Here is a 22515-nt window from a genome sequence, read left to right on the forward strand (position 1 = left end):
TTACGTGGCAACCCTTTTTTCTCTCTCTGGTAAATCAAATGCTTTAACTGAGATTGAATAGAGGTGTGACATATTTAGCTTATTTTTTTTCCCACGCTACAGTATTGTTATAGTATTTAATTTCACTATCATTACTATTTTTATATTAAATACAGGTAAACGCATCGTTCATCCAAACTTATCCTACATAACATCATCATAATGTCTTGTTTGAATTTTGAATTTTGAATTTTGAATTTTTTATCATTCTAAGATTTTAAAATAAAAAAATGTCTTTAAAATATTTTATATTTTAAATACTAATAATAAATTAATATAAATAAAATATTAAAAATTAAAACAATTTTATGAACGAAATTCTTGAAAAAATAAAAAGAAATTTAATTTTAGTTTATTTATCTATTAGCACAATTTTATCCAATGTAGAACTATTTATTGTATCACCAAAAAAGGATGTAGTTTTTTTTTAAATTTAAATAGTATCCATCATGGGATTTAAAATTAGATAAAATTGGTGGTTTTAAAAATTAATTCAACAATCGATTTGTAGTATATTTATTGGAATAGAGTGGTTTTGAAGAGAGAAGAGAAAACATATCACGCGTTTTCATCCTATGGTCAAATTCTCCAACGATCGAATTTTCAACGGCCATAAAAAAAACAGTTAATTTTTATTTCTATATAAACCCAAATCTTTGCCTTTTTTTTCTAGCTAAAAACAATTAATAAATTAAACTCTTAAATTACTTTGCATATAAATATTTTTAAATACATCATTTAAAAATAATAATTGAAATAATCAATAAAATAATATCTACTTATTTCTTGGATCCTAGATCAGCTTCTAACATATTAAATATCATAAAAAATCATTCCCTTTAAGATATTATTCTAGAAACTAAAAAAAATTAAAGCAAAAAATATTATAAACACTAATAAGAATATTAATCATTAAATTTGTATAATTATTATTATTATTAAAATTATAAAAGAATTTCAATTTAACTAACTTAATTTTTAAACCATAATCAGTTTTAAATGATTTAATAAATTTCATTTATTCATTTTTTATTACCATTATCAAATTCTCAACAAAATTTTATATATAAATAAAAAATAAAAATAAATGTTATATTTAATAATAATATTGTTATTACACTTTGCTTACACTTATAGAACTAAAAAAATCATTAATTAAATTCTTGAAAATATTATAATTTTTGAAAATAAAAATTTAAGTTTAAACAATAAATTTAAATATATAAAATGATACTCAATTAGAATATCAAATTCCTTTTTGTATGAGTAAATCATATTTTACTAATGAATTTAAATATCTAAAATGTTTGATTTAGTCCAAATAAATTTGGGTAATCATTCTTTGATTCATATAAATTATGAATCAAATATTTGAATATTGAACTTATCATGACTCTATATACATTTGTATAAAGAAAAATATATAATCTCTCAATATAAATAAATTTACATTACGGTCTCTTTGCTCTTGCTAAATTTGGGATTCAGTCACTATATTTTAAGTTGACAAAACTTTATCGCTCTATTTTTATAATATCATTAGTTAGTACAAATAATTAACTATTGCGATTAAAATGCTTCATAGATTTTTTTTTCCTTAAAATCACAAATTCTAACTCATCATGTTGAAATATATAATTTTTGTGTTGGAATGGTATTTTAAGTGAAATTCACTTTAGCATTCTAACTGAAGTAGTTACTGATATTAACTATTTGAACTGACAAATGATATTATAAAAGTAAGATAATTAAATTATGTCAGATTAAAATATAAGGACTAAATCTCAAATTTAAACATGATAGAGGCACAAAACTGAAAGTCGACCATTACCTTATAAAGAGTAAAATTATTCGGGCTAGCAAATTAATGACATTATAAAAGTGAAGCGATCAAACTAAATTAAATTAAAGTGTAAGGACTAAATTTTAAATTTTAACATAATAGAACCACCAAAACTGAAAATAAACCATACCTTGAAATGACAAAAACAAGGACAGCTGTCGCTGCCAATAAAATCTAAACAAGAGCATTATATGAATTTGAGATTTCAAAATTCTAGTTTTAACATTTAATTTTATCATTAATTTATATTTAAATTTATTCAGGAGTTAAATTATGTGTCTAAGTTCGAAAGTTATACTAAAATTTGAGAGTTTAGATAAAAATATTAGACTTAAAAATGAGTTTAAAAAAAATAAAGTATGCCCATATAAAATATGAGTTAGACACTTGAACCCGAGCTGACTCGTTTCTAAGTTTAAAATATATTAATATTATGTTATTTTTATGTAATTTATAATACACAAAAATTAAATCTATAGTAATATATAATATTATAATGTAGACATTAAAAATGTTAAATGACAATCTATAAAATTTTAATGAATGAAGCATATATAAATTTATTAAATGTTAAATTAAAAATAATATACATATTTTTCAAAATAAAAATAAAAAATAATTTGGACATGCTTAGAAAAAATTTTAGGTTAAATCAGAGTTGGATAAATATAAAATGCGTTAATATCATATTTAGCTCGAGCCAAATTGGATCTGACCTAACCCATGGTCAACTCTATTTACAATCTCATTCAAATTTTTTATATTAATGTTAATTTGTTTAGATTAAAGAAAATTATTTTTTGATTTGAGAAAATAAAAAAAACATGACATGTCTAATCCTATTTGAATTTCGAACCATTTAACACAATCACTTCTATACCAAGTATAAAAATATAGAATATATACTTTGTGGGAGGAAACACGGGGTTCTAGGGAGCGCTCCTTACTCCTTACAAACAGCTTTCCATGAGCTCCCTTTAAATGTTAACGGGAAAGAAAAAAAATAAAGAGAAATTATATATTTTAGTATCTGAATTTTATTTCAATTTTCAAATTGGTACAGATAATCGAATTTGAATTATATCACATATTTAGATCCATTTTCTTAACACCATTAAAACAAGATGACATGAAAACTAATAAATAATAAATAAACACAATATATTTAATCTTATTAAATGTTATTTAGGATTGAAAACTAATTTTTGTATATATTCAAATTTTCTAAGGCGATAATACCAAAAGGATTTATAGAAATTTCTAAGTAGTTACCAAATTTCCTAAAAATTTATCGAAATACCAGATTTTAATATATTTACCAAAACTTCTAAGTAGTTACCAAAACTTCTAATAATTTATCGAAATTTATAAGGTTATACAAGAATTTCTAAAACTTTACCAATATTTCTAAGGCTCTACCAAAGATTTCCTTAGTGTCCCAAACCCAATTAACTCAACATTTTGCCATTTCAAAATGTATATGGATTTACCAATATTTTTAAGAGTTTACCAAAGATTTCCTTAATGTGCCAAACCCGACCAACTCAACATTATGACATACCAAAATTTCTAAGGATTTACTAAAATTTGTAAAGATTTATAAAAATATTTGAGGATTTATCAAAATTTCTTAGTTTATACTAAAATATCTAAGGATTTACCATAATTTGTAAAGATCACCAAAAATTCTAAGGATTTACCATAATTTATTAGGTTATACTAAAATATCTAAAGATTTACTATAAGGTTATACTAAAATATTTAAGGATTTACTTGAATTTTTAAGGATCTACCAAATTTCAAGAGTTTACTAATATTTCTAAAGATTTCTTTGGTGTCCCAAACTCGATCAACTCAACATTTTGGATAATAATCTTTTTAAGGATTTACCAAAATTTATAAGATTTTACCAAAAATTTTAAAGATTTATCAAAATTTATAAGGTTATACCAAAATATATAAGAGTATCAAAATTTCTAAAGCCTTACCAAAATCTCAAAGGGTTTACCAAAATTTCTAAAAATTTCCTTAGTGTCTCAATCTCGATCAACTTAACATCTTGACATACCAAAATTGCTAAAGATTTACCAAAACTTTTAAAGATTTCCTTAATGTCCCAAACTTGATAAACTTAATATTTTGGCTTGCCTACCAAAAAAATTTAAAGATGTACCAAAATTTCTAAGGTTTTACTAATATCTAAGGATTTACAAAAATTTCTAAGATTATAACAAAATATCTAAGTATTTATCAATATTTCGAAAGCATTACCAAAATTTCTAAGGATTTAACAATATTTCTAAAAGTTTACCGATGTTTCTAAAGATTTTCCTAATGTCCCTTACTCAATCACATCAATATTTTGGCCTATTAAAAAATCTAAGAATTTACTAAAATTTCTAAGGTTGTATGAAAGTATCTAATAATTTACCAAAATTTTTAAGATTATACCAAAATGCCCTTAGAAATTTTGGTAAATCCCTAGATATTTTGATTCAACCTTAGAAATTTTTTGAAATCCTTATAAATTTTGGTAAAGCCTTAGAAATTTTTTGAAAATCCTTATAAATTTTGGTAAAACCTTAGAAATTTTGGTAAACCTTTAAAAATATCGGTAAATATTTAAAAATTTTGGTATGCCAAAATGTTGAGTTGATTAGGTTTGTGACACTAGGACACTACAGAAATCTTTAAAAATACTGATAAAGCGTTAGAAATTCTGGTACGCCAAATTGTTGAGTTGATCAAGTCTAAGACACTAAGAAAATATTTAGAATATTAGTAAACACTTAGAAATATTGTTGAAGCATTAGAATTTTTTGTATAACCTTAAAACTTTTGATAAATTGTTAGGAATTAAAATTTCAAATATATATAAAAAAAATTGGTTCTCTCTCTTTTTTCTCTAAGCCAAAGGTGCTTCAAAGGTGTTCGATGAAATTCCCAATAGAGTAGAAACAAAGCTTCTTCTTAGTGCTCGGAGCTAGGGATTACGTTAAGAGAATCCTCTCGGTGCACATTAGTTGCCTTTTGGCACATAAGAGTTCTCTTGGTTCCTTGTTGTTTCTTCTTGATTTTTTTTGGGAGGTGGGGAGGTTGGCTTGATTTTCTTTATTTTCTTGTTGATTTGTGTTTTTTGTTGCTTCTTGGCTTTGATTTTGTGTTATGTCCTCTACACAAGTTCTGGATTGGATGAAGTTTTTTTATCCGTCTTCTGAACAAAGTTTGGAGTTTTTTCCACCAAAAGTCCATGGTGGTTCTATTATTGTCAAACCTCCGACTGAGGTGTTTAAAGAAATGATTTGAAAGTGGCAGCACTCACTGATGGCTCAATTTTTTAGGCGGCCTCCCAATTTTATTCTCTGCAGAAGTTGGTCGATATGCTTTGGAGTAAACAGTGGGCTGTTAAAGTTAAGATGGTAGGTGAAAATCTGTTTATTTTTCAATTTTCTTCTCCTGCTGCTTAAGATTGGGTTCTGGATCATAGCCCTTAGCACATCCAGAACAAGCCGATGGTGCTGAGGAAGTGGGAGCTTAATCTCAAAAAATTGGATTTCTCCCATAATAGTATGCTTATTTGAGTTCAATTAGGTCGAGTTCTTTTATAGTTTTTTACTCAAAAGGGGTTTAACTACATTGCAAGTGCACTTGGTACTCCCCTTTACATGGATATTATCAAAGCTTTGCAACATCTTGCTTATGTAAAGGTGTTTGTTGAGGTTACTGTTGATTTTGAACTCTCTCATTTTATTAATGTTGAATTACGTGATGGTTCATTTGTTTTTATTGGAGTTGAAGTACCATGGTTGCTGATGCGTTGTTTACAGTATCAATCTTTCAGTCACTCTGATAAGTACTGTTCTAAGAAGAATGAGGTGAAAGTTTGAAGGGTTAAGCAAGATGGTGTAGACACTACTCAAATTTCTATTCTTGAAAAATCTGTTGCGATTCGAAATGAGAGTGCTCCTAATGGTGGTGTAGCTTTGACTTCAACTTTTAAAGTCTCCTCTAAGGGTAAAGCCGTGGTTGTGGATCTTTCCCTACTCTTAAACCGAAACTTGTTTGTTTTGCGAGATCTAGTAATAGATTTGAGACTTTGAGTGTTGAGCTTAAGGATTCTAATGATGTCATTGGTGATGATATTAATGTTGAGCAAGATATTGTTAATGATGATAATGAAACTGAACAGCTTGAGTTTTTTCCTTTGAAGCCTAGGTTGGCCTCGTTGGTAGTAGCTCTTCTTGTGAGATCATTGATTACTACAAAGCAAGAGAACCTTGACAAAGGTAAGCAGAAGATAAATAATTCTCCTACTAAAAGGCGAGAAAAAGGAGGTGGTAAGAGAGGTACACATTCTCCTCGTGTTTCATGATTATTCTCTTTTGGAATATTAAAGGGTTTAATAATCCTCTAAAGAAAAAACTTGTATTTGATAGGTTAGTTAGATTGAAGATTAATGTTTGTTGTTTGTTGGAAACTAGAGTTAAGTGTACCAATGCTTCGGTTATTTTGGAGAAGTATTTTCGGAGGTGGAACTTTGTTTGCAATTATTATCATGTTATTAATGGTCGAATTTGGCTTATTTAGAAGAGTGCTTGTATTGTAGATGTGTTTTATGTTTTTAGTCAATATATTACATACAGTGTGCAAGTGCAATATCAGAATGTCTTCTTTTTAGCCTTTTATGCTTGTAATGATAGTGTTTCTCATTGAGAGCTATGGTCCCACTTGTGTTCTATGAATAGCCAAGTTGGTGATGCTCTATGGTTGTTGGGTGGTGACTTTAATGTCACGCTTTTGCCTGAGGAAAGTTCTTCTTTCAATAGTTATTAATCTTTTACTATTGATATGAAAGATTTCAAGCTTTAGTTAAGGAGATTGAAGTCTTTGATCATGCTTATTTTGTTCCTATTTTCACTTGGTCTAATCATCAACTGGATATGCCGATTGCAAAAAAGCTTGACAGAGTTCTTGTTAATGCAGTTTGGTTGGGTTTCTTCCTCATTCACGGGTTGAGTTTGTTGTTCCTGTCATTCAAATCAGTATCCTCTATTGTCTGGTTGGAGCAGCTTGTGCAATCCTTGCCAAAACCTTTTCAATTTTTTTTATTTTTGGGCTAAGCATAATAGGTTTTTACAGCTTGTTGTTGAATCTTGGCAGCTTACTGTGGTAGGTGATCTTATTTTAAAGTTATTTACCAAGCTTAAAAGACTTAAGCCTGTCTTGAATATGCTTAACACTGAGACTTTTGGTAATATTTGCTCGAGTTAAGGCTAAGGTTGATGAGTTGGAGAGCTTGCAGCTTGCTTTGTTGCAAGGTGATCTAGTTAGAAATGGTCATATTGATCAGGTAAGAGCTGATCGTTTGGTTTTGCAAGAGGCCGAAACATGTTTTTATCAACAAAAAGCTCGGGTGCAGTGGATCAAGGAGGAGGATCAAAGCACTAAATTTTTTTCATAGTATTGTTGGAGTTAAGAGGAATAAGCACACTATTACTTCTCTTTTTAATCCAACTGGTAATCAGTTGGAATCTTTTGATCAAATTTCTGTAGAGATTTTGGGGTTTTATTAGAATTTTCTTGACGCAGTTGATTCTAATGTTGTTGAATGCCCAAATTCTTTGTTTCAAGAGTTACTGCTTAAACTGTCTAACGATGCTTATCGTATGTTAACTAGCCCTATTAACAATGAGGAGATAAAAGCAACTAGTTTTGGACAGGGGAATGAGAAAGCCCCTGGTCCTAACGGTTTCACAGCTTTCTTCTTCAAATCTGCATGGGGTACAGTGGGACCTGATTTTCTTGAGCCTGTCTAGTATTTTTTTGCATCCTCCACTCTCTCGACTGCCTTTAATAGTACTTCAATTTCCTTGGTTCTCAACTGTGATAATTCTAGCTATGTAAAATATTTTCAACCTATTTCTTGTTACAGTGCAATTATAAGTGCATAACGAAGGTTTTGGTTAATAAAATGACTCATTTTCTGTCTGCTTTAATTTCTAATAGTCAAAGTACCTTTATTAGAGGGTGTAGTATCACCAATAATACCATGTTGGCTCATGAGCAAATGCTAGGGTATGGTAGAAAAAATATTTCTCCTACATGTACCTTGAAGGTTGATCTTTAAAAGCTATTTGATTTTTTACTATGGGACTTTTTGCTTTCAGTACTCAGAGCTCAATAGTTTTTTTAAAAAGTTCTTGAAGTGGATTGAAGTTTGTTTAACTACTCTTCGGTTCTTTGTCTCCCTTAATGGAAGCCTTGTGGGGTTCTTTCGAATGAGGAAATGTATTAGGCAGGGAGATCCTCTCTCCTTACCTCTTTGTGCTTGCAATGGATGTGTTATCCAGGTTATTGAATGTTGCTACCATAAATGCTCTCTTTAAGTATCATCCTAAGTGCCTTCGAGTGCGGTTGACTCATTTAATATTTGCTGATGATATTCTTATTTTTCTAAGGGTACTGCTGATTCGGTGACTGGTGTTTATTGTGTTCTCCAGTAGTTTTACTTACTTTTTGGGTTGCAACTCAACGCCTCCAAAAGTGAATTGTTTGTTGTTGGGGTGCCTTAAGAGAAGTTGGCTCTCATGACTACTTGCACAGGGTTTAAAGTTGGTAGGCTACCAATGAGGTACCTTGGTGTTCCTCTTGTTTCTCGAAAGTTATCTCGGTCTGACTGTACTACTTTAATCAATAGTGATACGAGCCAAGGAGGTGACACTCTAGGGGTTATTTTTCCTAGTGGTCCAATCACTCGAAGCAAGGCACGACAATTAAAATCAAAGATGAATGCTTTTGTCCAAGACTTTGTTGCTACAAATTTAATTCATCATGTTCGTGACATTGACAAATACGGGAATGCAATTCACTGGACCAATCTTGGAATAGTGAAAGACCATAAATTGGTGGATTAATCTTTTATGTATATTATTATTATTATTTACTTAATTCTCATTGGTTGGGACACATCATTTATGAGTTAAGTAATTTTATTGGTTAGGTTATTATTTATTTATTTTCTTAGATAATTTTAAAGAGTTTTATTAGGATTCAATTACTCTTTAAAGAGTTTTTATTAGGATTCAATTACTCTTGTAATTTGCCTATAAATAGGCTTGTTTTCTACACATTGGAAAGATATAAAAAAGAGTATTTGTTTTCTTCCAAATTTGTGTGAGGCAAATTTTTGAGAGTAAAGTGATTCTTCTCTTGCTATTTAGTTTGGAGTTTGTTACTTTCGAGGGTATTTCGGAGTTACAATTATTCAAATTTCTTTCCCGTTCATCGGTGTTTCTAGAGGTTCTTCTTCTAGGGGTTTCGTAGGGAGCCACTCAATCATTGGCGTTTTTGGTTGCAAGTTAACCAAGGGTTCCATAGGGCAAATCTATCCTTTTATTATTATTATTATTTAACTAATTTTATTTATTCTCATTTTTATTTCTAATTTGTGTTTCTCTTGTGTCTAGATCCGGGGTTTCCGCATCAGTTGGTATCAGTTTCAAGCCATTCGGTGTTATTTTTTAAGCTAAAATCAAATCCGAAACGAGTCAAAATACCAAAAACACTTTTCATTGGTTTCGTCGATTCTTTTTTTTTTGAAGTTTGTGTTTATTCCCCTCTTATTCTTTAAAAGAAACAGCAAAAAGAAAAATAAAAAGAAAAAAAAAAGAAGAAGCAAAAAGCACAAAAAAAGCGCAAAAAAAAGTTGCCTACCTTTCATACGTAGGTTTCTTCTTTTCCTATTATTGTTATTATTTTTTATTTTTCCCAAAATTGAATTTCTTTTCCTTCATCTTTTCTTGACTCAAGTATAATTAAAGCTTCAATTTTTTTTTGAAAATCTTAAGACACCGAACGTTTCTGATTTTTGTTTTTTTTTTTAAATTGGGTAGAGTTTTCTTAAGTTTTCTTCTTATTAAAGCTTTTCTTTGACTCTAGAGTTAGGGATCGTTGCAGGTCTACATTTTTTGTTTCTCTTACGCTTTCTAACACTTTGTTTCTTCTTGTGTTAGCAGATATTAAAGGCATGCACAATTCCTTCATCCGTGTAGCCTCCATTACAAATTGCCTCGTCAAGTTTATTGGCCTCTTAAAGCAATTAGGATCTTCATTGTTTCTTTGAAGTTTGCACCTCCGTTATTTGATCTTGATTAGTAACCCTCTCCAAACATATTTACAAGTTTTGAATCATTCAGAGAGTTATTCTTTTGAGAGCTAACGAGTGAGGTTATTATTATTTTTTTCTTTCTTGTTCCTGTTTGTGTGATTTTTTCACAGATACCATGCCGATCACTAGATCCCAAACTAGTAAAAATGAAGAGGATGAGCAAAAAAGAGAGAACGATCCTTTGGTCGAGTTGTTACAAAAGAGATGAAAAAGTTGCAAACTCAATTCGAACATCGCATGACCCAGATGTTACAAGAGCAAAGGGAGTATCTTGATACAAAACTTACAACTCAAGAGAGATACATTACCGATAATTACAAGAAGTTGAACGAAGCCTTTATAAGCCGATCAAATTCACGAGATCGAACTTTTAAACGAAGGGAGGACCATGTTTTTTATGATGACTTTGAGTCTGAGTATGTACCTAGAGAAAGATTGGAGCGAAACAATGACACCCCCAAACCAAAATTTCCTTCTTTTTCAGGGAAGAATGATCCTGATGCTTACCTTGATTGGAAGGAAAAGATGGAAGCAGTCTTTGCTTGTTACAATTACTCTGATGAGAAAAAGGTAACATACGCTGTCACTGAGTTCATTAATTATGCACTAACATGGTGGAATCAATTATGTAAAAGCAGGATTCTTTATAGAGAGCAACCTGTTACTACTTGGGTTGAAATGAAGCGCATCTTTCGAAAACGGTTTGTTCCACCATACTATTATCTAGAACTCCATCAAAGACTCCAACATCTTGTTCAAGGAGATAGATCTGTGGATGACTACTACAAAGAGATGGAGACTATTCAGATTAGAGCTAATCTTGTTGAAGAGGCTGAGGTGACTATGGCTAGATTCCTTGCCGGCCTAAAGCCTGAGATTGCAAATCGAGTTGAGTTACAACACTACATGAATGTTAAAGAGATGCTTCAAACCGCACTCACCATTGAAAAGTAATTACAAAAGAAAGGGACACCGAGGGGTGCTAGTTCAGGTTCTAATCCTGCTTGGAGAGGAAATTGGCAAAAACAAGATGATAGATTGTGGAATGGGAGAGATGCACGGTTCAAGCCAAATGAGCCTAAAACTTACTCCAAAGATAGAGGTATGCCTAATTCATTTAAAGGTTCTACTTCTACTAATCGAGCTCCATCTTCTTCTTCTACTTCTCCTAGTGCCATTAAGCAGCCAAAAGATATTACCTGCTTCAAATGCCAAGGAAGGGGTCACTATGCTCAAGAATGCCCTAATAAAAAGTCATTGGTGATTCGAGAAGATGGCGAGGTTGATTTTGAGTCCGATAACGAAGATGAGATGCCTCCTTTGGAAGATGCTGATGATGTGCATACTCATGATGAGTATGAAGAATACTTGGAGTATGGTGAGAAAGCACTTGTTGCTCGAAGGGCTTTAAATGTCCAGTTTAAAGAGAATGGGCGCGAACAAAGAGATAACATTTTCCACACGAGCTGTTTGATTGGTGGACAACCTAGTTCATTGATCATCGATAGTGGAAGTTGCACCAATGTGGTAAGTTCTTCCCTTGTTGAGAAACTTGGCCTACCTTGTGTGAAGCATCCAAGGCCATACCTCTTGCAATGGCTGAATGATAGTGGGGAGGTAAAAGTATCTAAACGATGCTTAGTTTCATTTTCCATTGGTAGATACTTTGATAAAGTTTTGTGTGATGTTGTTCCAATGCAAGCTGGGCACATATTACTTGGACGGCCATGGCAGTTTGATCGACGAGTAAATCATGATGGTTTCCTTAACCAATATACCTTTGTGTTCCTTGGAAAGAAGTTTACTTTGGCTCCACTTCCTCCTCAAGAAGTCTACAATGATCAACTCAAACTTGCTAGTGAGATGGGTAAGGGAAGTGAGGTCAAATCATTGAAAAAGACTGAGAGCAAAGAGACCCTTAGTGTTAAAAGCCAACTTAAAGGCCCAACATTGATGAGTGATTGCACACACAAGTCACGAGATGAGAGAGTGAGTTTATTCGCAAGGTTTCGAGATATCAAATTTGCTATTTGTACAAAATAAACATTTGTAATTATTAGGTTTAGGGAAAACTTTGTTTTGACTAACCCTAATACACATTTGCCTAGTTGTTTTGTTGATCTTTTGTAGGATTTTGAGGATGTATTTCCTTCTAAAATGACTAAGAGATTACCTCCTTTACGAGGGATTGAACATCAAATTGACTTTGTGCCTGGGTCGAGTATTCCGAATAGACCAGTTTATCGAAGCAATCCTGAAGAAACTAAGGAGTTGCAAAGGCAAGTTGAAGATCTCTTAGAGAAAGGGTTGATTCGTGAGAGTCTAAGTCCTTGTGCGGTTCCTGTACTTCTCGTCCCAAAAAAAGATGGTTCTTGGAGAATGTGTGTTGATTGTCGTGTTGTCAACAAGATTACGGTAAAGTATCGATATCCAATTCCTCAATTAGATGATATGTTGGATGAGCTTAATGGTGCATGCATTTTCTCTAAAATTGACTTAAAAAGTGGTTACCATCAAATAAGAATGAAATAATGTGATGAATGGAAAACTACTTTTAAGACTAAGTATGGCCTGTATGAGTGGTTAGTCATGCCATTTGGCTTAACTAATGCTCCTAGCACATTCATGAGATTAATGAACCACATACTTAGACTTTTTTTAGGAAAATTTGTCGTTGTGTATTTTGATGACATACTGATTTATAGCAAAACTTTGAATGATCATGTTGGGCATGTTAAATTAGTACTGGATGTGTTAAGGCATGAACGACTCTTTGCTAATCTTGAAAAATGCACCTGTTGTATGGATAAGCTTGTTTTTTTGGGTTTTGTGATAAGTTCTACAGGAATCCATGTGGATGAGGAGAAGGTAAAGGCAATTAAAGAATGGCCTATCCCTAAAACTGTTTCTAAGGTAAGGTCTTTCCTTGGGGTAGCTGGTTTCTACCGCAGGTTTGTTCGTAACTTTTCCACAATTGCTTCGCCTTTGACTGCACTTATTAAAAAGGATGTATCTTTTCATTGGACAGATAAACAAGAATTAACATTTAATGAACTTAAAGATAAATTGTGTACTGCTCCTATTCTTGTTTTACCTAATTTTGAAAAGACCTTTGAGATTGAATGTGATGCTTCTGGTGTAGGTATAGGTGCTGTCCTCATGCAAGATAATAAACCACTAGCCTACTTTAGTGAGAAACTTGGTGGAGCACATTTGAACTATTCGACCTATGATAAAGAGTTGTATGCCTTGGTAAGGGCATTAGAAGTTTGACAACATTACCTTTTACCAAAGGAGTTTGTGATTCACACAGACTATGAATCACTTAAGCACTTAAAGGGACAAGGTAAGTTGAACAAGCGACATGCGAGGTGGGTTGAATTTATTGAATATTTTCCTTATGTTATAAGGTATAAGAAAGGTAAAGATAATATTGTGGCTAATGCTCTATCAAGGAGGTACACTTTACTTAGTACTTTGCATACTAAGTTATTAGGTTTTGAGTATCTAAAAGATTTATATGCCACTGATTCTGATTTTGCAAGCATTTATGACGCATGTGAACATGGTGCATTTCACAAATTTTATAAGCATGATGGCTATCTTTTTCGAAATAATAGACTATGCTTACCAAAGTGTTCAATGCGAGAATTGTTGTTCGAGAGGCTCATAGTGGTAGTCTTATGGGTCATTTTGGAGTCACTAAGACTTATGATGTTTTACATGAGCCTTTTTATTGGCCTAACATGCGAAAACTTGTTGAGAAAATTTGCTCTACTTGCATTACTTGTAAACAAGCTAAATCCACTGTGATGCCTCATGGTCTATATACTCCTCTTCCTGTTCCTAGTTCACCTTGGATTGACATTTCAATGGATTTTGTAATAGGTTTACCAAGGACAAAGCGTGGACGAGATAGCATCTTTGTGGTTGTGGATCGATTTTCTAAAATGGCTCATTTCATTCCATGCCATAAGACTGATGATGCAACCCATGTTGCCGATCTATTTTTCCGTGAAGTTGTGAGATTACATGGAATCCCAAGGACTATCATTTCCGATAGAGATGCAAAATTTCTTAGTCACTTTTGGAAGGTATTATGGGGTAAGTTAGGTACTAAACTACTTTACTCTACTACATGCCACCCTCAAACTGATGGTCAAACCAAAGTGGTAAATCGAGTTTTGGGATCTTTGCTTAGAGCCATAATAGGTAAGAATGTTAAATCTTGGGAAGAATGGATACCCTATGTTGAGTTTGCTTATAATCGTTCTATTCATTCTTCCACAGGTTTTACTCATTTTGAGATTGTATATGGCTTTAATCCACTTACTGTTTTAGATTTGCTTCCTTTACCTTTGAATGACATTGCTAATTTAGATGGTGAAAGGAAAGATGATTTAGTGAAAGAGATCCATGAGAAGGCTCAAAAAGCTATTGAGAAAAAGAATGAGTCCAATGCACATCGAGTTAATAAAGGGCGAAAGCAAGTCTTGTTTGAACCTGGAGATTAGGTATGGGTGCATATGAGGAAAGAACGATTTCCTTCTAAGAGAAAGAATAAACTTGATGCACGAGGAGATGGACCATTCCAAGTACTCGAGAAAATAAATGACAATGCTTATCGCATTGATCTTCCTAGTGAGTATAGTGTTAGTGCTACTTTCAATGTTTCTGATCTTTCTCCTTTTGAATTTGATGTAGGTTCAGATTCGAGGACGAATCTTCTTAAAGAGGGGGAGAATGATAGGAGCCAAGGAGGTGACACTCAAGGGGTTGTTTTTCCTAGTGGTCCAATCACTCGAAGCAAGGCACGACAATTAAAATCAAAGATGAATGCTTTTGTCCAAGACTTTGTTGCTACAAATTTAATTCATCATGTTCGTGACATTGACAAATACGAGAATGCAATTCACAGGACCAATCTTGGAAGAGTGAAAGCCCATAAATTGGTGGATTAATCTTTTATGTATCTTATTATTATTATTTACTTAATTCTCATTGGTTGGGATACATCATTTATGAGTTAAGTAATTTTATTGGTTAGGTTATTATTTATTTATTTTCTTAGATAATTTTAAAGAGTTTTATTAGGATTCAATTACTCTTAAAGAGTTTTTATTAGGATTCAATTACTCTTGTAATTTGCCTATAAATAGGCTTGTTTTCTACACACTGGAAAGATATAAAAAAGAGAGTATTTGTTTTCTTCCAAATTTGTGTGAGGCAAAATTTTGAGAGTAGAGTGATTCTTCTCTTGCTATTTAGTTTGGAGTTTGTTACTTTCGAGGGTATTTCGGAGTTACAATTATTCAAATTTCTTTCCCGTTCATCGGTGTTTCTAGAGGTTCTTCTTCTAGGGGTTTCGTAGGGAGCCGCTCAATCATTGGCATTTTTGGTTGCAAGTTAACCAAGGGTTCCATAGGGCAAATCTATCCTTTTATTATTATTATTATTATTATTTAACTAATTTTATTTATTCTCGTTTTTATTTCTAATTTGTGTTTCTCTTGTGTCTAGATCCGGGGTTTCCGCATCAAATAGGATTCTGGACAGGATTCAAAGGTGGTCTACTAAGCACTTGAGTTATGTTGGTAGATTGCAACTCATTAAGGCTATGATCTTTAGTGTGCAAGTCTACGTTAATTTCTAATGCCTAAGAGTGTTCTTAAAAAGGTTTATCAATACCGTTTTAGCTTCTTTTGAAAAGGGAAAGTTGGCTCGAGTCGAGGGGCTCGTGTTTGTTGGAAGGCAATTTGTTTACCTAAATCTGAGGGGGGGCTTGGGACTAAAAATGTGGTAGAATGGAATCAAGCTTGTATTTTACAACTTATCCGTGTCTTGCTTGCAGGAGAGGAGTCTCTTTGGATCGCTTGGGTTAGTGAATATATGTTAAAGGGTGGGAGTTTTCTGGATGTGGCTCCTATTTCAATGAGTACCTAAAATTGGTGAAGGATGCTTAAGTTAAAGCCTTTAGTTGCTATCACTTCTCAACAGTTTGCTAATGCTAAAGTGAGTACTTCTCGATTGTGGGAGGCAATTAGAACTCGTGGTATAAAGGTGGAATGGCACTGTTTTCTATGGTTCCCTTTACGTTCTTCTACCAACCCGAGATCGTTTACTTACTTTTGGGATTTTGGTTGATACTTGTTGCTTTTTCTGTATGGATGCTACATAGAGACGTGATTACAGTTTCTTTGAATACAATTTTTCAAAGAAGGTGTGGCAGTCAGTTTTGCGCCTTTGCTCCATTCATAGGGCTGTGGGAACTTGGAGGCAAGAGTTAGCTTGGACGATATTGAAACTTAAAGGAAAGTCCTTGCTTGTTGTTATACTCAAGCTTGCTTGGAGTGCATATTTGTATGTAGTATGGAGACAAAGGAACAAGAAGTATTTTGGTGCATCTTTATTGACTGAAGATACTATCCTGGTGCAGATTAAAGAGATTGTGCGGGTTCACTTAGGAGGAAGTTTAATCAATAGAACTAATCCTACTAATGCTTCACTTTGTACTTTTTGGGGTATTATTGGCTAATTTGTTTATATAGCTTAAAATAATTGTACAATGTTTTTTGTTCTTTTGTAGCAATTTAATTGCATTCTTGGATAAATGAACTTCATTATTCATCCAAAAAAAATTTTAAAAATATATACGAAAGCCAATTCAATCCTAAATAATATTTAATTACGAATTAAAATATTATATTTTGTTAATTATATATTAATTTTCATGTCATCGTATTTTAACGGCATTAAAAAAATTTACTTAAATATATCATAAAAAAATCAAATTCGATTACCAATCTGAATAAAAAAAAAAACCAAAGTACCATTGACAAGTAAAATGTAAGTTCATGCATACTTAAATGTGTTTTTACTCTTAACCTTAAAATTAGAAAAGAGGCGGTCCTAGCAACCTACCAAGGCCGAAGGCCGACGCCTTGCCAGTGGCTATTAATAAAATCAAACATAGTATTAAAAAATAAAATAAAAATAAAATAAAAATAAAAAGCCAGTCACGCCACGTTTAATTAATGTAAACATTTTGAAGAACGTATATAGTAATTTAGAAACCTATACAATATTATTTTGTTAATTTTGTTTGTTTAAATACATTATTGTATTGTTTTTCTAATTTGCTATATGTAAATTTCCAAGTGCACTTTTCATGTGCCGTAAAGCCTTCTCAAACCAAAAGACTGAATCGTGTGGCCTAAATTGCTATTGTCAATTGACTTGATCTATTGATATGATCTTTACTATACACCAAAAAAAATTAAAAAAAAAAAACACTCAGGTTCTATTATATTATAAATATTTTAAAATAAAATTCATAATCTATAATTTCAACTTTTTTTATTCAAGCAAAAAGCTATATGCTTATTGGCAGGTCAAGGGCAAATACAACCAAATTCCAATCCTCTGTTTAGAAAACGAACAAGATATCAAAGAGTAAAGGCTGCTTCTTTATATACATACATAACAACTGATATGGTAAAGAATAGTTCAAAAGCCACAATTGTAAGCCATAATAGAGATTGCATGGATGCATGTATATTAAGCACATAATCTGAAACTTAGAATTGTACCAATAAACCAAGTAGCAGTTGAAGAAACACATTCTCTAATACCATTTCGCATTCTAGTGGAAGCATTAAATGACAAAGAAGCTCTTTTTACCTCTAAGCAACAAATTATGAAGAAGAAATTTTACATAGTAGCAATGAACCGTCACATAATGATTCAATTAGAGTTTGCTTCAAACATTGGCAACAAATTTAAAAAGCCATCCTGTTGTATCTTCGACTAGTTAGAAGACAACCTAGGGAGAGACTACATGTGAAGGAAATATAAGAGAGAGAGAGAGAGAGAGAGGGGGGGGATGCAATTTCCATAGAGTCAAAAAAGGGATTTTTCCCTTTGACATAACTTGTATAGGAGACATAATCATATGATGGTGTTCTAGGGAAATATTTTTGGCAAGTGAAAATAGTTCTACAATTTTGCATAAGGTCTCTCTTCCCTGGATATTCCATGGCAACCAATGAAATTCATAGCAAAACAAAGTAATAGGAAGTAATAAATTAACAGCAGTAGCAGTGAGTGAGAGAATGCAAAAATAGTAGCAGCCCTTCACCGTCCCCACTAAGTGCAGCCTCAAACACTGATTCATAAGATTAAATACATTAAGGAAAGCAAAGCACATAATTACATAATTCATAATTTAAGGACAAAAGTTGTTCAGAAAAGTAGATTTTTTTACGAGGCAGTAGCAGTGAAACTGAGCAAGCAGCAACCATAAGCACTACCATACAATCAGCCTAAAGCAGGTTTACAAGTTGAACATAATGTAAAGCACAAGAATCTGAATGAATACCTCAATAATCCATGATAAAGGTGAGAAGAAAGTGGCTTGAAACTCTAACCATGGACTAAAACAAAAGAGAACTATTCAACAGAGATACAAGCGCTGCATTAAAAGCTGACACTAAGAAGAAAAAAAAGACCACTTGTAACAGCTAAGATCGTTCCACTCATCCTAAAGGAAGATTTAAGTTCAATCCAAATTGCAGAAACATAACAAAAACATGACAATTAGAAATGATTACCCAAAAGTAAAAACATGATACCCAACAATCTTTTCTTACACCTTCTCTTCCCTCTCACGGTTCCATTGTTCAATCCTGGCTCTCCGCTCCTCACTTCCTTCCCTAGCAGGTGGAGGGCTTCTGCTTCGCCTAGGACTCCCATGCTTTCTCCTACTCCCGCTTTCACGGTCATACCTATCCCTATCCGGTCTTCGCCCATTTCTATCACGATGATCATCTCGGTCTCGATCTCGAGACTTTTCCCTATATTCCCTCTCACGCCGGTGGCGAGGACTGGCGCTCCTACTCCTGCTCCGACTCCCTCTATACCTGCGGTGCCTCCCAAACAGCTTCCTTCTCAGCTCCCTTCCAATTACCTTGACATGCATAAAGTTACAATATCCCCACGGTTACAGCTATTCTCCTCGTATTGCCGACAAGTTGCTTCGCGGAAATCGGTGACCGGGGAAAAATCCGCAATGATAGGACGACCAGAGTAGAACCTTCCTTGAAGAGCCTGTAGGGCGGCTGCGGCCTGGTCTTCCTCCCTGAACTGAACATACACGTTTCCAATCATGTGGTCGGCGAGGTTGTCACAAACGTTGAGGCTCTCGATCTCACCAAACTTGCTCAGCTCCTCGAAGATGTCCTCGTAGAAGTCCTCGAAGTGCTCCTGGATCTTGCGGGGATCGATGGGCTGGCCCTGGGCATCCACTCCGGGAGTGATCATGTCCGGGCGCTGGTACATGTTGGAAAGGAGGAGAGTTGGAGAGATCGTCGGCCGGTTGTGGAGCCGTGAACACCTGTCCCCGTGCCGGCATGCTCCAATCTTGAAATAGAAGGGGCAATTCACGCGGTCCTTCTCCGTACCGAAGATTGAGGCCAAGTGCTCCGCCATTGTTGCTTGAAATTAAGAACAATAACAGGGGGAATATATTTTTGAACGAAAAGCTGTGATCTAATTGAAGGACAAAGGGACCCAAAAGATGTCGGAGTTGCAGGGGATATGCTGGGGTTAGGGTTATCGAAACCCTAATTCTGGACTTTTAGTTTTGTTGAAGAAGGGGAAATGAAAAAGAAGAGAAATTAAGATTTATTCTTAGTATTTCAGATTTTAATTGAATTCCCATTTTACCCTTAAAAGATTAGAAAATATCAAATGGACTTTTTTTTGGTGGGGGGGCCTTCGGGCGTTGAAGATTGAGGAAGGTTCTGGATAATTCCAGTTTCCCCTTTTAGATTCAGGATTTGCCGGTGAGAGCTTTCTATTTTCAGTGAGTTAAAAAAATTGATTTTACTTCGCTATACTCGATGGACAGATGGAGCCATCTGAATGGTTGTGGAGACTTGGTTAATTTTTATAATGTTGTTACTCGAATCTTTAAAATTTTACAACTAGGTCACTGTAATTCGGTAACATTTTCTTTAATTACTGTCTAATAATTTTGAATTTTTCAAAATTGATTAAAGAAAACCCTCATTAAAAATATAAAATAATGAATTAAACTTTCATACAAAATTTTCATAGGATGATGCCAAATGCTGTGTCACAATGTAGGATTTTGTCATCTTAGCAAAAATAATTTTGAAATTAATAAAAATTTTAAGAATTATTTAAAATCTGATATCACTATGGATAAATAGATTCATTTGTCTAAAATCATACCAACTAAAAAATTATTTAAAAATTATAAAAAATATTAAAAACATATAGTAAGTGGATGCCCATCAAGATCAAGATTAGTTTTAATGTACTTTAAATTTTAATAGTCATTAGAAGTAGATCTCTACTTCATTTATACTTCTTATGCCTATAAATAAAGAGTTTGGAGAAGTTTTGTAAACATCCCGATTGATCAATAAAAATACGCTCTCTTTGCTCTCATTCTCTTTAAACTTTATTCTCTTTAACATGTTATCAGCACGATTCTTTTTTAATTGTTTTTCTCCATAAGTCACAAAAAATTTTCCCTTCCACCAAGCCTTACCCATTTCAAGCAACAACCAAACCAGTAGTCTGTCACTAAAATTTACTACTCAAACTGTTATTGCAGAAAAATTTATATAATCCTTATATGGTATGTTTTTCTTTGTTGATTGATTTTTGGTAAAATTATTTTATGAAAAATATTATTACTTTAACGTTTCTTTTAAACTAAGATTTTTTTATTAAATTATAGTATGTATGATATTTGGATGATTAAATTTTTTATTATTAAATTATTGTTATTAAATATGCTTAAAATTATTGTATTATATCTTTTAAATTGAATTTATAAATATTTGATTAGAGCATCATAATATTTTATAACATATATGTGGTATTGAAATTTGATACAATGTATATAGGATAATTTTCAAGCATCGTACACAAAAATTTTGATTTTGTTTATTAAATGATTTTTTACTATTATATTATAAATGTTATTACGAAAACAAAGTTGTTTTACTACTTGTAATAGTGCTCGTGATAATAGTCAAGATGATAACAATGATGTTAAAGAATCTCAAGTATATTTTACTATGATTTATTATATCATGTTTATTATAATTTGAGACTAATCATGATACATAGATTTTGATTTGAAATCTACGTATGTTTTATGATGGTGATTATAAAATAAGGAATCAATGAAGGCGTTTAGAAGTTTGTCTTACCAGATTTGTTGCATTCCTCGAAGTGAATGTAAACATAAAGAAAATAAAAGATATAATCATGGATAACTAAAAGTGAGAACATAGTAATAAATAAGAGAACAATGAGAGTTCTCAAGATAACTCTTTAAAGGGAAAAAATAACTTATGTTATCAATGTGATATGAAAGACTATTGGTCACATATGTGGCGTATTCTAAATATTTTGTTTATGTTAATATTTTTTGAGGAATGATATAAGAATGTAATAATGAATTTTATCATTACAGATAGAAAATATTTATCTTATTTGGTATTGAAACAAAAAAATATTATTCTAATATTTGATAGTACAAAATTAGTTGAAAGCTCTAGAAGATCTAATATATCAATATCTAAAAGAACAAAATTTGTGATGGTTAATGCATTGGTTTTAAAAGATATTAATTGTAATAGCTCTCATATTGAGATTATGAATGAAGAAAAAATTATATTTCATATGAATCACTATTGTTATAAATATCTATTTTGAAAAGATGATGAAAAAAAGGAAGGATTGAGTTATTGATTATTCTTGTTATTAAATTGAATTGATTGTGACTATCTTTGTGATCTTCTTTTGTCATCATTCCCGTTAAGACGTTGAAAGCAAAATATTTGACTATAAAAGATCTACTTATGATGTAACACCCATATCTCGTTTTCGTTGCCGAAATAGGATACCTGATATTACTAGTCAATTTGAAATAGTTAATACGATTTACATTCAATAATCAATTCAATTCCATAATTACAAGTAATATTTAATATGAAAGAGATCATTTAGTTTCGAGTATTAAATCAAACTTTCGAAGCTCTACAAAAAAGTTACAAACATTTAGGGGCCAAGTCGGAACAAATAAGAACTTTTAGAAAAAAAATTAAAATTTTCAAGTCAGGGGTTACACAGCACTGTGTCCAGGCCGTGTGACAGAGTCCAGCCCGTGTGGCTCCAAACATGGTCATGTGGTTAACCTATACGCCCACGTGCATGTAACATTTAAAATACCCTCACACGGTCATGTTGCAGGCTGTGTGTCTGCCCGTGTGAGAAATGCACCTATATTGTTTTTAAACACGTTCTGGGCACAAGCCCATGTGAGCCCAAAAATGACCAATTTCAAGCTAAATTTTCACCCATTTGCTTAGGAGCTTAAACACATTCAAATACACACTTTCATAGGCTAAAAAAAACCATCTTCAAA

At 32.4% G+C, this 22515-nt stretch overlaps 1 pseudogene; it reads right to left on the reverse strand.

The window, feature by feature from the left end:
- Positions 1–18458: 18458 nt before the first annotated feature.
- Positions 18459–19715, reverse strand: LOC107915220 (splicing factor U2af small subunit B-like; annotated as a pseudogene).
- Between the last annotated feature and the right edge of the window lie 2800 nt (positions 19716–22515).

This window comes from Gossypium hirsutum, chromosome D08 (genome assembly GCF_007990345.1).
Source record: "Gossypium hirsutum isolate 1008001.06 chromosome D08, Gossypium_hirsutum_v2.1, whole genome shotgun sequence".
Taxonomy (NCBI): domain Eukaryota; kingdom Viridiplantae; phylum Streptophyta; class Magnoliopsida; order Malvales; family Malvaceae; genus Gossypium; species Gossypium hirsutum.